The sequence below is a fragment of the Calliphora vicina genome, chromosome 5 (assembly GCF_958450345.1).
Source record: "Calliphora vicina chromosome 5, idCalVici1.1, whole genome shotgun sequence".
Taxonomy (NCBI): Eukaryota; Metazoa; Arthropoda; class Insecta; order Diptera; family Calliphoridae; genus Calliphora; species Calliphora vicina.
The window spans coordinates 69,811,276-69,828,381 of record NC_088784.1 but is presented as its reverse complement, the minus strand read 5'-3'; positions in this window follow the sequence as shown (position 1 = coordinate 69,828,381).

The window sequence follows — 17,106 nt, the reverse complement described above, 5'->3', positions numbered from 1 at the left end:
GCGGCCAATGCTCACTTCAAATGAATAATTTGCGTTCGATGCAGGTTCCCTGTGATGGTCAGGTAAGATTTCAGCAGCTCATAACCTAATACAGAGAATTTCTTTAGCGCCATGGATATTTGGCTTAGTTGCCGATTTTACTGGTTGGTCGGTCATAACATAAGGATCCATTTTTCATCTCAAGTCATGATTCGGTGCAAAAATGATTTTCTTTTATAGCGGTCAAGCATCATTTCGGACATGCAAAATCGTCTTTCAAGGTCTGTCGTCTTCAATTCGTATGGTACCCAATTTCATTGCTATTTAGATGAATCCTGCTACTCGAAAACTTTTTGAAATTGCTGTTTCAGAAGCACCTTCGCAAGGATTTGTGAAGTTTTACTACAATCTTCATGGAGTAATACCTTTTTGCTAATACAATGTTTGGTAAAAATATTGTTTGGTGAAAGAAAATTTGGTTGAAAAAAAATTTTTTTAATGAAAAATCGAAAAAACATTTGTCGATGTTAAATAGCAGCCTATAGCGGACTATAGTCTATATATTGATGTATCAGTCATATATGCACTTTATTTGGGTGCTTCGGAATGTTGATTTCAACAGCGATCCAAAATCACAAATGAAAAATCTAGAAATTACAAACATAATTAAGACTGACAATACCAGTGAAAATCTGGTTATAAAAGTATTCCGATTTTTAGCTTTCCTGATGTAGAAAGCACCCATAATATCAAACATCCGGAGTATCCCTAGATTTTTGTATTAGATCTTAGATAAATCTCGGAATCTCCTCGGCGTATGTTTTAGGTGGGCGACCTCCAAGCACGACATTCTATGTTGTGTAATGTCGAAGCGTTTCTTGACGGGTAGAATATTAGTCTCCTTATGACAGGCGCGGATCCAGGTCAACCATTAGGGGCTGGGGGCTGGATGAGAAATAATTTAATATTTATTTATATTAAAAATTTCGGTTATGGGGGAGGGGAAATTTCCTTACTTCAACCCCTGGATCGGCGTCTGCCTAAAAGAACTACGATTGAAGCTTAAATTGAAGAATAAAAAGAACCACGATTGAAGCTAAAAATAAAGAATCAAATGATTTAAGAATCATATTGAAGAATAAAAAGAACCACGATTGAAGCTAAAATTTAAGAATAAAAAGAACAACGATTAAAGCTAAAATTAAAGAATAAAATGATTCAAGATTGAAGCTCAAATTGAAGAATAAAATGAACCACGATTGAAGCTAAAACTGAAGAATAAAAAGAACCACTATTGAAGCTAAAATTAAAGAATCAAATGATTTAAGATTGAAGCTAAAATTAAAGAATCACATGATTCAAGATTGAAGCTCAAATTGAAGAATAAAAAGAACCACGATTGAAGCTAAAATTTTAGAATAAAAAGAAGAATAAAATGATTCAAGACTGAAGCTAAAATTGAAGAATAAAGAACAACGATTGAAGCTAAAATTTAAGAATAAAAAGAACCACGATTGAAGCTAAAATTAAGGAATAAAATGAACCACGATTGAAGCTAAAATTGAAGAATAAAAAGAACCACGATTGAAGCTAAAATTAAAGAATCAAATTATTCAAGATTGAAGCTCAAATTGAAGAATAAAATAAACCACGATTGAAGCTAAAATTTAAGAATAAAAAGAAGAATAAAATGATTCAAGATTGAAGCTAAAATTGAAGAATAAAGAACCACGATTGAAGCTAAAATTTAAGAATAAGAAGAACCAAGATTGAAGCTAAAATTGAAGAGTATAAAGAACCAAGATTGAAGCTACAACTGAAGAGTATAAAGAACCAAGATTGAAGCCAAAATTGAAGAATAAAAAGAACCAAGATTGAAGCTAAAATTGAAGAATAAAAAGAACCGCGATTGAAGCTAAAATTTAAGAATAAAAATACCCAAGATTGAAGCTAAAATTGAAGAATAAAATGACTCAAGATTGAGGCTAAAATTGAAGAATAAAAAGAACCACGATTGAAGCTAAAATTAAAGAATAAAATGATTCGAGATTGAAGCTCAAATTGAAGAATAAAAAGATTCGAGATTGAAGCTCAAATTGAAGAATAAAAAGAACCACGATTGAAGCTAAAATTGGAGAATAAAATGACTCAAGATTGAGGCTAAAATTGAAGAATAAAAAGAACCACGATTGAAGCTAAAATTAAAGAATAAAATGATTCGAGATTGAAGCTCAAATTGAAGAATAAAAAGAACCACGATTGAAGCTAAAATTTAATATTAAAAAGAACCACGATTGAAGTTAAAATTGAAAAATAAAATGAACCGCGATTGGAGCTAGAACCACAATTGATGTTAAAATTTAAGAATAAAAAGAACCAAGATTGAATCTAAAATTGAAGAATAAAATGATTCAAGATTGGAGCTAAAATGTATGAATAAAAAGAACCACGATGGATAGGTACGTATGTAAAAATCGTTGTACTATTTTACATTCCAATGCCCTCAATATTTCATAGAAAATATTATTTCAATACTGTTCAAAGTAGCGTACTTTAAACTCATTTATAGATTTTACAATGACCATGCTGTCATTTAAGAACTCTACTAACATTAATTCATTTATGTAAAATTCCGATTTTTTCCAGAATTATTACTGAAAAATGATTGTAACCCTAAGGAAATATGTTTGGTAAGTTCTGGTACTTTGTTTCTGTCTTCATTTTGTTAAATTAACGCCAAATAAAATGTATTTAATCTTAATTTTGTGATCTGAGACACAAATTTACAGACAACTTTGAACAGCTACATGGAAAAACAACAACGAGATGAAAACCTAAATATAAATATATTGGCAATAATAAATAAAATAGAAAAATTTTGTTGGAAAATAAAAACACAGAGAAGATGTATTTTTAGATGTCTGCAGTCAAACAATTTTCTTTGATATAGTGAGGTCAAAATGCCAAAGTTGCACCAGCACAACTGGCATTAACTGTTTGAGTTGCTGGAGAAGAATTGTTTATTTGCTGCGATGGCGTAGTCGTAACTATGTATAGGGTGATTTATTTAGAGTTTTTTTTTTTATTTTAAATAAAACACTTGAAATATAATCGGATCATTAGTTGTGATAAAATATGGAACCATTACGACATTCCGAAGCGTAAGATATAGTATGTGAAGCCCGGCCAACCAGCCGAATTGAAACCAAAGCCAAATAGCCATGGCGGTAAGGTCTGTATTTGGTGGGACCAAAAGGGTTTTATATATTATGAGCTGCTGAAATCTGGTCAGACCATCACAGGGAACCTGTATCGAACGCAACTGATTCGTTTGAAGCGAGCAGTGGCCGAAAAACTCACATAATAACGCCAATGCTTCTTAAAAAGTATTTAGAAATAAGTGGTTGGGAAGTTTTGCCTCACCCGACCTTGCGCCGTCCGACGCTACAGATCTTTGATCTTTGAAAAAAAAAAAACGAAAACCCTCTAATTGAATCACCCTATATACTTACTTACTACTTATATTTAGATGGCATCGATGGTTGTGTTGTGGTGTGGTATAGTGTGGAATTTTTACTGCAATGATTTCAATGTAATGTGCACAATATCGTGACAAGATTGTCCCAAAGATAATCATTGTTGCTATAACTTCTTCTTCATCATCATCGTCATCATCATCTTCTTTTATTTCTTTGTTTCTTTTTAGGAAAATATCTGTTTTTCTTTTACTTATTTGCTGTTCAGCTAGTTACTGTGCTTTGTTTCTGCCTTTTAGGTTAAATGAGAAGTGATTTTATAAATAGTTTTTATTGTTACTATTGTGTTAAATCTTTTAAAATTAACCGAGATGGAAAAAAATAAAATATTCTTCTTTATACAAAAAAATCTTTGCAAAGCCTAAAGTAAAATTATGTCAAATTTAAATGTAATTTAAATGAATTATTGTTTATTTCATTGATTTATGTAAATTGTGTGTTTTTGTTTGTGTATTACTTGTGTTTTAGAATTCTTCACTTCTATTACTAATTCATTCTGAAATAAATAAATACATTTATTGTTTAGCTGTTTGTATTTATATCCCTTTATTTTGCTTTAACGACTTGACATTTTATCAAGAATATCTGCAGTGTTCCTAAGGGGACATCCAAAGATGGCATCAGTGGGATTTGTCAACTCCGATTTTAACATTTTTCACAGTTATTATGTATTGCAAGTGCTTATATCTTGCAAACAAAATAATTTTAATATTAGTGTCAATATGACGGATTGTAAAGCAAAACTATTTGATTTATTGTAAGAAATTAAAAGAAAACATAACGCCTCTCACGATTCCCAATTTTTCTCATATTTCTACATGTAACTCAAAATTACTTCCGTTTATGTCAACAATGGACAACAATGTTTTTAAAGAACTTATTATTTTTTTAAAATTACACCGTCCGACGAATATAGAAAAAATTCGTTAGACACGAACCGGATGACATATGTACGTCTGAAATTTAATGGAGAAAAACTGTGTTTTCAGTTTTTCATTTCGTGATCCTGTGTCCTTTTTTAAGGACTTCAAAGTTTCAAAGAAGTAAATTTTTCAAAAAATATTTAAAAATACTCCTTCTATTCCAAGAATGACAAATTGTATGTCAAAAGAACAAGAAGAGTTGTAAAATATTTTGTATTATCTTTATTTTATACTGTAAGGATAAAAAGATGTAAAAAATATCCTTTAAAATGTTTATCCTTTAATATCCTTTAAGATTGCCAATAAATTCCTTTTAAAAAAATAGTTCGTTAAAGACCCAAATATTCTATACTAAATGTCAAAATTTCATCCTTTATATATATAAAGGTCAAATTAAAATATAAAAAGAATATATTAGTACTGGTATTCGAATTAATCGATTTTTCTCTTGGTCGAATAAATAATTCGAATAAGAGATTTTAACTTGTTCGAATAATTCGATCACACATTTAAAATTAATCGAATTATTCGAATAATTTAATTTTTTTTTAAAAGTAAAGAATGAAGTTTTGATGTCGGTTTTTTAATATTTTATTATTAAAGAAAAACAAAAAATATCGTTAAAGTTAGCAATTCATGTGTTGATAATGTTAAAAAACATTCGAAAACAAAGTCCATCATTAAATTTTCATCAGAAATATTCTGATCAGATTCCCTCCAGAACAATCTACAAAACAATTGACTAGAAAACCCATTAGTTTCCGTTTTGGAGCTATGCTTTAAAAAATGTGAGCTGGTTGGACATGATCCTGAATTCAAATACAATATTCATTAATTCGGGTATTAAATTGAGTAACTAATTCTTTAGTAAATTAATTATTCGCTATTTCTAAATTATTTATATCAAATTGTATTATACATCAAGCTCTATCAATCTTGCAGAATCTTTGCTTAATAAAGTGGTCTTGGGGAAGTACACAATAAAGGGAATCTGTCCAAAGTTTGATATCATTGTCAGTGAACGTGGCTAATTTGAAGTCAGACAGTGCATGATTGATGCATTTACAAATACGCAAAAAGTTTATTACCATGTTAGACAAAGATGTTCAACGATGTTCAAAATCATGTATAAGACGAACTCCATGCTTTTCTTGCAACAAAACGTGAGTTTGCAATATTTGTGTTTATCATACGATTTATTAAATATTTTGCAACAAATGCGTACGCGGTTAATAACATCACTTATATACATATATTTTAAGATCATGACCTTCATCTATTTCAATGTAATCATTATAAATGTCATCCTCAATATCACTTTCGGTGACCGTTTCAAAATCACATTCTCCATCACATTCAACTCCACTTTAATCTTAGTTAATATTTTTATTATTAATTGCGATTCTTCTAATATTTCGCCAGCTAAATAACAAATATTTTATTCCCTACCTTTTATTTTCATTGGTTCAAGTCCTAAGTTAAAAATTTTTAAACATTTGTTTTTAGAATTGTAACTTCTTGCAGTAATATTTACATATTTATAGATGGAGCTATCGGAACACTCATCTACAGTGATCGAAAGTCGCTTTGTCTTTAGTAATTTGTCGAATTTCAGAAATAATGTAATTTTTGTAAGTCATTATTACTTATTTAAATTTGAAATTATGAAAAATTTTAAGCCATTTAATAAATATAAATATATATGAACATTTATTCGATTATTCTACATAAAATTGTTCGAATTTTTCGTTATTCGAAAATGGCCACTTTTAAATTGTTCGAATAATTATTCGTAAGAAATTATTCGATTAATCGAACGATCATTAGTCGAATGAATACCCTAATTAGTATACAAAAAAGTTTTATTAAGAAAAGAGCATGTTTATAAACTACACCACCATAGTGGAGGAGGTATAATGGGCTCAACACCCACCTTAAAGTATACCAATCTCAGGATCACTTTCTGAGTCGACTAAGCGAAACTTCTAATCGAACTACAGGTCGCAGGTTTAAAGTTTGTGATGATTGGTCCATAATTAGTCATAGCTCCCATATAAGGCCCACTACCGAAAATGTGTGTATTCAAATAAGATTCAACACAAATAAGTTTCATATCAAAAGAAAACTCTTTATAATCATATACCCGACTATACCATTTTATTTGTTTATTAAAAAGTCTTCTTCGTTGCTTTTCACAACGGTTTTTGTTATAGTTTTTTCGAATGAAATATTAAATATCAAAATATAAAAAATCAAATAATTCAAATTTAAAATATTTTTTAACACTTAAGTAGTTAAGATAGAAGGATGACATTTTGGCATGTGGTATTCAATATTTGGATCTTTAACTCACTATTTTAAAAAAAATTATTGGAAATCTAAAAGGATATTCAAGCATAAAAATTTGAAAGGATATTTTTGACATCTTTTGATCCCTACAGGATAAAATAAAAATAATACGAAATATTTTACAACTCTTCTTGATCATATGACACCAAATTTGACATAGTAGGATTATTTTAAAACATTTTTTTTAAAATGTACTCCTCTGAAAATTTGAAGTCCTTTTAAAAGGAAACATGAAACAGTTTTTCTTCATTCAATTTAGTGTTTCAAAAAGATCTCCCAGTTTTGACCAAATTCATGCACTTTTTTATAGGCCCCTAAAAATTTGGGCTCTCGGTGTCATTTTTGCAAAAAAGTTATCATTTTCTCAGGCTCATATCTTGCAAAAAGTTCAGAATTTTGATTTACTCTCTAAGGCAAAGTTGTAGCCCTTATTATAAAGAACAAAAAAAACTTCATCTTCAAGATACGGGTCTTTTTTTGTTTTTTATCAAGTAGTGATGTCCGTATATGGTTATATTTCCATGACTCAAAAAATTACACACAGTGTTATATTTCAGAATTTTCCTGTAGTCTTTACACCAGTGAAGTTTCTTTCTGCAAGTCTCATTATATTTAGGTGGAGGGTATTTAAGATTCGGCACAGCCGATTATAGCACTCGTTTTTATACCCTTCGCCATGAGTGGCAAGGGTATATATAAGTTAGTCATTCCGTTTGTAATTTCTACATTTTTCAGAATATACATATATTTTTATATATTCTGGATCGTTATAGATAGCGAAGTCGAAATAACAATGTCTGTCCGTCCGTCTGTATGTTGAAATCAAGCCTCCAAATAACTTACATACATGATCAATATATCGGGAATTCTTCCGGGTCGGTTGTTATTTAAAATCGACAAAATCGGCCCATAAGTAGCTTAGATATAAGGAAAAAACCGGGACAAGCTCGACTTTTGCCCTATTTTTGATCTATATCTGGATTACTAAGTAAGTCATTAATATAGACAATATGGATATCTAATGATAGATATTTCGAAGTCCATTGCAACGATGTATATAAGGCTATAGTAAGTTGGACCTACAATGGGTCGAAATCGGGAAAAATATTTTTTAACCCGATTTTTTTTTTCATCAAAAAAAATTTTTTTGTCTTAAATTCTTTTTTTATTATAAATTAAAAAAAAATTTAAAAACTTTTTTAAAAAAATTAAAAAACAATTTGGGAAAAAAATATTTTTAAGTATAATTTTGTTTTAAAAAAAATATTTTTAAGTATAATTTGGTGAAGGGTATATAAGATTCGGCACAGCCGATTATAGCACTCTTTTTTTGGTTTTTTTGAATAATAACTTTTTTATATGGCCAAATGCACATTTCTGCAAGAGATATTCAAAAATTATTTTTATACTTAATTGTTTATAAATGTACAAATGTGTGGTTATGTCGTAATTCAAATGTTTGCATATGTTTATTTGTTTGTTGGTTTCTATTTTTTTATCATTTATTTATTTATACAGTTTTTTTTTCTGCATATTTTTAAGAATTTTTCATTTGTGCAATATTCATTATTAGTTTTTATGACCATAAATTCTTGAGTTTGAAAATGTCAGTTGTTTTAGTGGTGTTTTGCCTTTTACATATTTTATTTAATTTTTTTCAATAAAAATTCTACTTAAAGAATAAATACCATTAAAATGCAATTTAATGTTAAATTTCATATTAAATATGCAATATTTAGTATGTACTACAAAATGCGAATTTTTCCTACTCACTTGACTGTTATCGATAGCAGCAGCATCAAATTGATTCCTAATTAAAACTGGTCATTAATCCCTCCCTACAAATGGTTAGAAACAGACTTGCAAACATAAAATGAAATATTTTAAAATTTAAAGTGATTATGGTAATTTAATTTTGTTTGTAATTATTTCATTAGGCCAGAAGGTTACAGTAAAGTATTCTATACACAAATGTAAATACAAACATATGTATGTATTGTAAATATGTTTGAATGTAAATAACTATGTAAAGATGTATGTAAAGCTGTATATATGTTAATTATAAACTAAACATGTTTAATTTTATCCATTTAATAACTATTTTTTTTTCAAAGATGTTTTTTTTTGCTGGTATCTATCTTCTACTCGTAGACACATACTTTGTGTAATTGAGCTTATAACTTGGCTGACTTGTTGGTGTTCTTTGTAAGCACATCATCATAAGTCTAAATAGTTTTTGTTTTATTATTTTATTTTTTTTTGTTAAACTTTAATTACCTCATAAAAATAGAATCATTGTTGCCATTTGTTTGATTTGTCTTTGTGAATGACGTGTGACAATTAAACATTTTGCACTTTGTTTGTAGCAGTTGATATTTTTTTGTTTACCAATTGTTCTCAGTAGTTCATCAGTTGCCGTGTTTTACCTGGGAGTCACAAACCAAAAAAAAAATTCACATTATTTATTTTTTATTTCAGTTGCATAGTACTAACCATTTCTATAACTTCTAGGTGTGAGCAAACATACATTTATATTAGGGTGATCCTCAGGGATAAGATGTTAATGATTCCAACTAAAATTTATGTAAAATATTTCTATAATTTTTTAACTAATTCTAGCAACTCAGAGCCAGGATTAACCTGCTCTTAAAAATAGATTTTCTAACGGATGCACAGTGAGGCAGAATTAAATTTTTTGTAAATAAATCTGGTATTTCCAAACGGCTAGTCCTTTTTGAGTTTCTAAAACTAAAATTTGTATCAACATTTTAATAGAATTGCAAATATTAGGAACAATTTGATCCACATTTATTCCGAACAAATTTTGTTTTTTTAGATAAGTTAATTTTTTCCAGTCAATATCTTAATTATATTCAAAAATACGCCACTTTAAATCTCAGTCCTTCAAAATAAATATTGGACATTTAAATTTATTTTTCAATGGTCAATGGTTCTGACTTAGTCACATTTTATACTAAAATATGAAAAAGTGAAATTTTTTTGAAATGACTGAGTTTTAAAAGTGGCATATTTTTGAATCTAATTGAGATATTGACTTGAATTTTTTTTTGTAAGACCAAAAATTAACTTATCTAAACAAAAAAGATTAGTTCGGAATAAATGTGTATCAAATTGTTCCTAATATTTGCAATCCTATTAAAATTTTTATACAAATTTTAGTTTTAGAAACTCAATAAATATGTAATATGATATAAAATCTTTATTTATTAACAAAACTCAATGAAATTTTCATACCCTACACCACCATAGTGGGGAGGGTATTATGCGTTTGTGCAGATGTTTGTAACGCCCAAAAATATTAGTCTAACACCCACCTTAAAGTATACCGATCGACTTAGAATCACCTTCTGAGTCGATTACGCGATGTCCGTCCGTCCGTCCGTCTGGTTGGCTGGCTGGCTGTCCATGTATACCTTGTGCGCAGAGTACAGGTCGCAATTTTGAAGATATTTCGATGAAATTTGATACATATTATTTTTTCGCCTCAAGGACCAAGCCTATTGAAACTGGCTGACATCGGTCTATTATTTCACCTAGCCCCCATACAAATGTCCTCCCGAAATTGGACTTTATCGGTCATAAATGTTTAATTTGTATATGTATCTCCACAAATTCCGCACCAGATAAGTTTTATATATACAAAATTCATGTCACCAAATTTTGTTACGATCGGTCCATAATTAGTCATAGCTCCCATATAGACCCGCTTCCGAAAATCACTTTAACGTGCATAAATCGCTTAAAAATGTTGGTAAACACACATAATTCAACATAGTTAATATACACATAAATCACACGACCTAATTTCATGGTGATCGGTCCATAATTGGTCATAGCCCCCATATAAGGCCCACTTCCGAAAATCACTCAAAAATATAAATTATTTAAATTTTAAAAGAAACATTTTTTTTGCCTTTTACTTAGTGTAGGGTATTATATGGTCGGGCTTAACCGACCATACTTTCTTACTTGTTTTTTTTAAATTTGTCATTCTAAATAACAAAGTGTAAAAAAACTTGTCAAAAGGTCAAAGGGAATTCCGAAATTTCTAAAAATTGGTGCGAAAATCCCAAAAATGGTATTTTTTACAATTTTGACCATAGAGACCATATTTCCTTCGGGGCTGGGAAAATGCTTTGGGGATAAATAGGGAACACATTAAGGTTTCCAAAGCTGTTTTCCGTTTTCTGATCCCTGCTTTGGAATTTTAGAACATGTTGGAATTTTGATAAAAATAGGTCAATTTCCAAAGGGCGTAAGGCAGATATATTCGAAAAATAGGACATGTTTTTTATGCTAAAATTTTTCATACAGAAAAATATAAATTTGTTACATGTTCTTAAAGAAAGTTTTTTTTTAGTAAAAAAAGGGTTAAGTCACCTTTTTGTCCAAAAACTAGCAAAAGTCTACTATTTTTTAATTTTTAAATTGAAAATCGTTTATTTTTGGATTCATAATTGATATTGCTCTGAAATCTTTTGTATATTATTGGTAATTTAGTTGTCCAACTAACAAAAAAAATTAGAGTCCACTCGGTTGAAAAGTACGCCCTATATTTTTAAAAATGCGGATGGCAAAATTTTAATATTTCAATTTTGAAATGCCTATAACTCCAAAAATATAAAAAAAATTGAAATCGGATGGGAAACAAAAAATGGCACGTGTTGAGCCCCCATAGCGATGCCCCTATATAGTCCTTGGCTACGCCCAAATCAAATTTTATCCCGATTAGACCAGCCGTTTAGAAATGCCAGATTTATTTCCAAAAAATTTTGATTCTGCCCCACTGTGGGATGAAAATTTTGAGGCCAATCCAAATCTATTGCTTAAGTGCAGGGTGGGTCAATTGAAACCGTGACTTTTTAATTGAAACACAGATTTTTGGATAAATAATGAGCTCTAAACACTTTGTCCAATGTTTCTCTAATTTAGTTTTCCCTTGCAACAAATAAGATTTGTCGAGGTCATCAAAATAGGTACATATTTGTTTGTGAGATGAATTTATCGTTGGAGTCAAATCTAGGGTTTTTATCCCGGGAATTCCCGAGACAAATTTCTCGGGAATTTTGCAAATTTTTCACTACCCGATTCCCGGGATTTTTAGTCGGGATTCCCGGGAATTAAAAACTTACGAAACTACAAAGAAAACATGTTAGAACTCTATTTTTTTTTTTTTTTTAAAAGTGAAAAGTTTTTTTTTACAATTTTTCGTTTATATCTCGGCAATAATAGACCACTTATTATTATTTATTTGGGGGTTTTCGAATGAACATTTAAAAAAGCATATAAAAAAAGCACGATCTAGAAATAAAGGTGAATAATCTTCAATGCCAAGATTGACGACCGGTGCGAATTATTCCAGAAAACACTAGTAGAACAAAGGCCCCTACTTTTGATCGCGGCACATCATTTGGTATTTTCAAGTATAGAATTGATTTTGGCCTTGAAAGGATACACAGCAATAGTCCTTGGTCACAATTTCAGCTTTATAATGAGTATGTTTTGCAGATGTTGTATTATAAAAATTCACCTTTGAATGCAATAATTTGGAAATTTTCGAGTTACATGTATTGAATTCATTCCTCTTACTAAAAGGATTAAGAATTTCTTTTTCAATTCATTTTGAAAATTATTAAAAGTTAAATAAAACTGAATGAAGAAAAAACTCAATTTGTAGTAGATTTGAATCAACAAAAATTTAATCATTCAAAGTTTGAATAAATTTTGTTATTAATTAATTTCAAAATTAATTCAATTTAAATGAAGCTTTTGAAGTAAGCTAAAGAATTAGATATTGGGAAAGGATTTATGAAATGAAAGGCTGACATTTTTTAATTACGGATTAAGATTTTAGTGAATTAAGCGCAAATTGAATTAATTACTACGAAGTTCTATATATAATGATTATAACAGTAACTTTGTATATGAAATTTTTCTATAATATTCATAGTTTGCAGTATTATTATATATTTCGGGAATAGCCGGGTACCCGGGAATGTAGAGATAAATTTTACCGATTCCCGGGAATAAAAAAGGGGAAATTAAAAACCATAGTCAAATCTCATTTCGCCGAGCAAGTTTTGTCAGGTTTGGAAACAAGAAGTAGTCACTTGGGTCTAAATCCGGATAATTTTGAGTATATGCAAGCAATTCGTAAACTAATTTATGTATTTTTGCCATGGAAACTGCACATGTGTACAATCTGGTTAAAAAAAAACTTTTCTATTGGCCAAATGCGGTAATTTCTTTTTTTAAATCCTTATTAAATCGGCTCAATAAGTTGGCATAATATTTTCCATTGATTGTTTTGCCCTTTTGAAGGTAGTAAATGGGGATTAACTGCGTGCATCCCAAAAAACGGTCGCCATGACTTTATTGGCTGACAAACCCACACTGGCCTTTTTCAAGAAATCCAACGCTTTGACTGCTGTTTGCTCTCTGTTGTGTTGTGATGGATCCACGTTGCGTTCGAACAACACCAAACACTCCTGTGAAGTTGTTACACAATTGCGTTTGTAGTGAACTGTGAGCAAACGCTGCACCCATCTTGCAGAAAGGTTTCTCATACCCAAGTGATCATGACTTCCACAATCTCACGCACTTTCAATATTCGATCGATCAACACCATATCCTGAATTTTTTAAAATGTTTAGGGTGTAGATATCTTAAATGAACGGCCAGAACGTTCGGCATCTTCCGAAATTCAGTAAACCACTTTTTTTACCATTGAAATTGATGGTACACAATTTCTATAGTATTTATCAGGATTAGCATTGGTTTGAGCGATGTTCTTTTTAGAAAATAATAATGCTTAATGAGAACACGAAATACATTTGTTTCCATTTTCTACTCAAGTCAAGCGGTAGTCTGCTATCAATAGATGTCCAACACAGCTTGCTTGTTCAAATTTTGACAGGAGCCAACTGAAAGATGTCTGTTGACAGGTTAAGACGCTCGAAATTCATAAAGCCACGGACTAATTGAACCTTCCCGTAGTTCGAAGTCCTGAAACCGGTTTTTGGTTTTAATGATCTATACCTCCAATTTATCGAATAGCGAATATTTGATTTACGATGACTTTTAACACCTTATTCAGAACATAAAGACGAAAGAAGAATCATGATTTCATTTCCAAATCCAAATAAACACTGCCACCCTAATCCATATGCATACTTATATGTATATAATATGTATTAACGTTCTGTTTTTATAACACATTGTTAAGGTTGATTCATAGAATATTGTTGCAACTGCATGAATTTAACAATTTCAAACATTGATAGTAATTTTTACACTACACAGTGGCACAGATACTGATCTGTTTTATTTCTTAACAAAGTTGAAAACACATGCAATATTTTAACAAACATTTTGTAACATTGTAGAATATTTGACTAGTAACATCTTCAATTGAGAAATTTTGTTTCTGGCAATCATCATTTACATTTCGTTTATTTTTGAAACATATTAAAAGAATACAACCCAAATATCAAATGATCATATACCATTTATTTGTTTAAATATCAATGTTAAACAAAAGTATACTTCTTATCATGTATGTATATGGCGACAGACGTCTGTCTATTCAATGACATATTGCAAAATGATGAGGCTGGAAGTAAAAAAAGAAAAAAAAAACATTAACGCCTAAAAGGCCATATGACCCCAAAATGTAAATTGTAAAATTGTCAATATTTTTTTAATATTGATGATGCGGTCACTACCAAAAATGGTTAAAAATACATAAAATTTGTCACTTTAATATTAGTTTGTTAAATAAGTTATATAATCAAAAAAGTATTTAATATTATAAATTACACTGTCCAACAAATTGAGACTTTTTTATTGGAACGGAATAGCGACCCTATAATTCTGAAAGGGCATATTGAGTAGATCATTTTTGTAGAATAAACAGGTCTAAATTTTTTTTCAGTGGGTCAAAGTTTTAGTTTTTTTGTTGAGGGTAGCGTTATACTAACTGAAAAAATAATGTTATTTAAATCTGAGAGAATTGTTATTGTCAGAGTTATATTGTGGAATTTTATGGGGATAATTTTTGTGGAAGATCTTTAAAAAAATAAATAAATAAATCTAAATATCTCTTGAACTAAAAGAGATAACACACACATGTGCATGTTTTTTGTAAATCTTCTTAAGAACTATTTATATATTATATTTCAGTTCATTCGGATCATAGTTAGATTTTTGGTGATTTTTTTTAAAAAAATTTTGGCGTGTAATTATTTACAACTATGGTATCATTGGTGACCACCACTAAAATTTTCCAGGTAAAATTTTCGTAGAATATTTTAATTCTTAAATGTTTTTTTTGAAAGGATTTGTTTTATTATCTCAAAAAAAATTTCAAATTGACCCCTAAGACAGGAGCTAGAGGGTGAAGATCTTCCACAAAAATGAGCCCCATACAATTCCACAATATAACTCTGACAATAAGAATTCTCTCAGACATTAACTTACACCATTTTATCATTTATTAAAATGTATAAATAAAACTTTGACCCACTGTAAACAAAATATGCCCTTTCAGAATTATAGGGTCCCTATTATGTTCCAAAAATGCTGTTGGACAGTATTATAAATGTTTTTTATAAACAAAATTTAAATCTTTCAAATATTAAGGCGATTTTATAATACTCGATTATATTAAAACTTGGCAAAAACATAACACAGACATTTTGCTTTATTTTTTTTAAATATTCCCTGCGGGAAATTTGTGTCAATTGTTCTAAAAGGACTTGTCCTGTGACCAGTGAATACAAAATTATTACAAAAAGGAACGAATTATGATAGGTGAAAACAAGACATATCACTTAACTAGTGTTAAAGTGTTTGAAGTGTAGTTACTACTGAGGAAAGGTAACTGACACAAAATTAGTCCTGTGACTGGGTTTTGTGAGTGTTATGTTCAATCTCTTTATATGGCATGATGTTGGTCTAGAAAGTGGTGAAATCACATCTTATCGGCTCATTGGTCACATAATGAACGCAAATGAACCTGTTCAGTTTATTATGAAACTGGTCACCAAATAGGATTAAAATAGTTTGAACGCAAATATTATTAAAATACGTTGAACCGACATTGAATAAGTGCGCTTAGGTTATTTCAGCGACTTGTTCTCTTGGGACAATTTATGAGATAGGTCTTGTATTAACCGAAATTGAATACGTCCATTTAGGTAAGTTCAGATACCTGTCACAAAGTGTCAAAAAGGTGTCCATTAACCCCTTCCTAGGACATCCCCATGTTAAAGTGGCAGGTCCCCTTCATATAAAGTGTTAGAACTGGAACCGGTCCCTACCACTTTGGAACTGTCACGTGATAAGTTTGGTGTTAGTTTCTTTTCCCCTAGGGATTTTTCAATTATTCGCATTTCCATTTTCATTGCAAACAAACAAAGTTGTCTTAATTGTGGTTCAGATTGCATGGGGCATTGATTTAAAAAGTTTTTTGTATGGAGAAAAGTGTTGGTGTTAAATATAAAAAAAATATTAAAATTGGAGAACATCTGCAAAAGTGCATCTGAAAATTGTATTTGCATCATGAAAACATTTTGTGAAAATAAATATTTTCATAATTACGTATTTTTAACAGGATATAATTAGGTCTGTTCATTTACTTTCCCAGTAAATACTTGCAACGAGAGAATAAAATCAAAATTTACAAAATTACTCTCTTAAATTCTCAAAAATAGTAAAAAGTAAATGAACGCTTTTCCAGTAACAATTGTTTTATACACACAATTTTCTTATTTTATTCCTTTTAAAATATAAAATACTCACATTTTCTTCAATTTAAATTTTTAAATTCTTTTTTTTACATTTTTTCACCACAAAAATAAATAAATAAATAATAACACAAAACATATGAAATATAAGCTGCTAACAATTACGAGTTCAAAATAGGACTTGTAATAGTTTGCAACGAGAGAACAGTCTCTAATATTTATGCGCTCTTGATTTTTGCTCTACTTGAAAGTTTTTTGAGTTAATGAACGCTTTTCCAGTAACAATAGTTACTAACTAGTAACAACTTTTAGTTATTGAACAAAGCTATTATCATTCTAATGCATCTTTAATCAAAAAAAGCTAAAATCAATTTTTTTGAAATTTAAGTAAATGGAAATGTCCAAATGAATCTAAAGAGTATTTGTTTACCGAATACGATCAAAATCGGAAAACACAAGGTCAATTTTCCTGTGATGTTTTACATAGATTTCTCTCAGGAACTGAGGGCCTTAAAGTTGTATCGTTAATTGTCCTAAATATGTTTTGAAGAT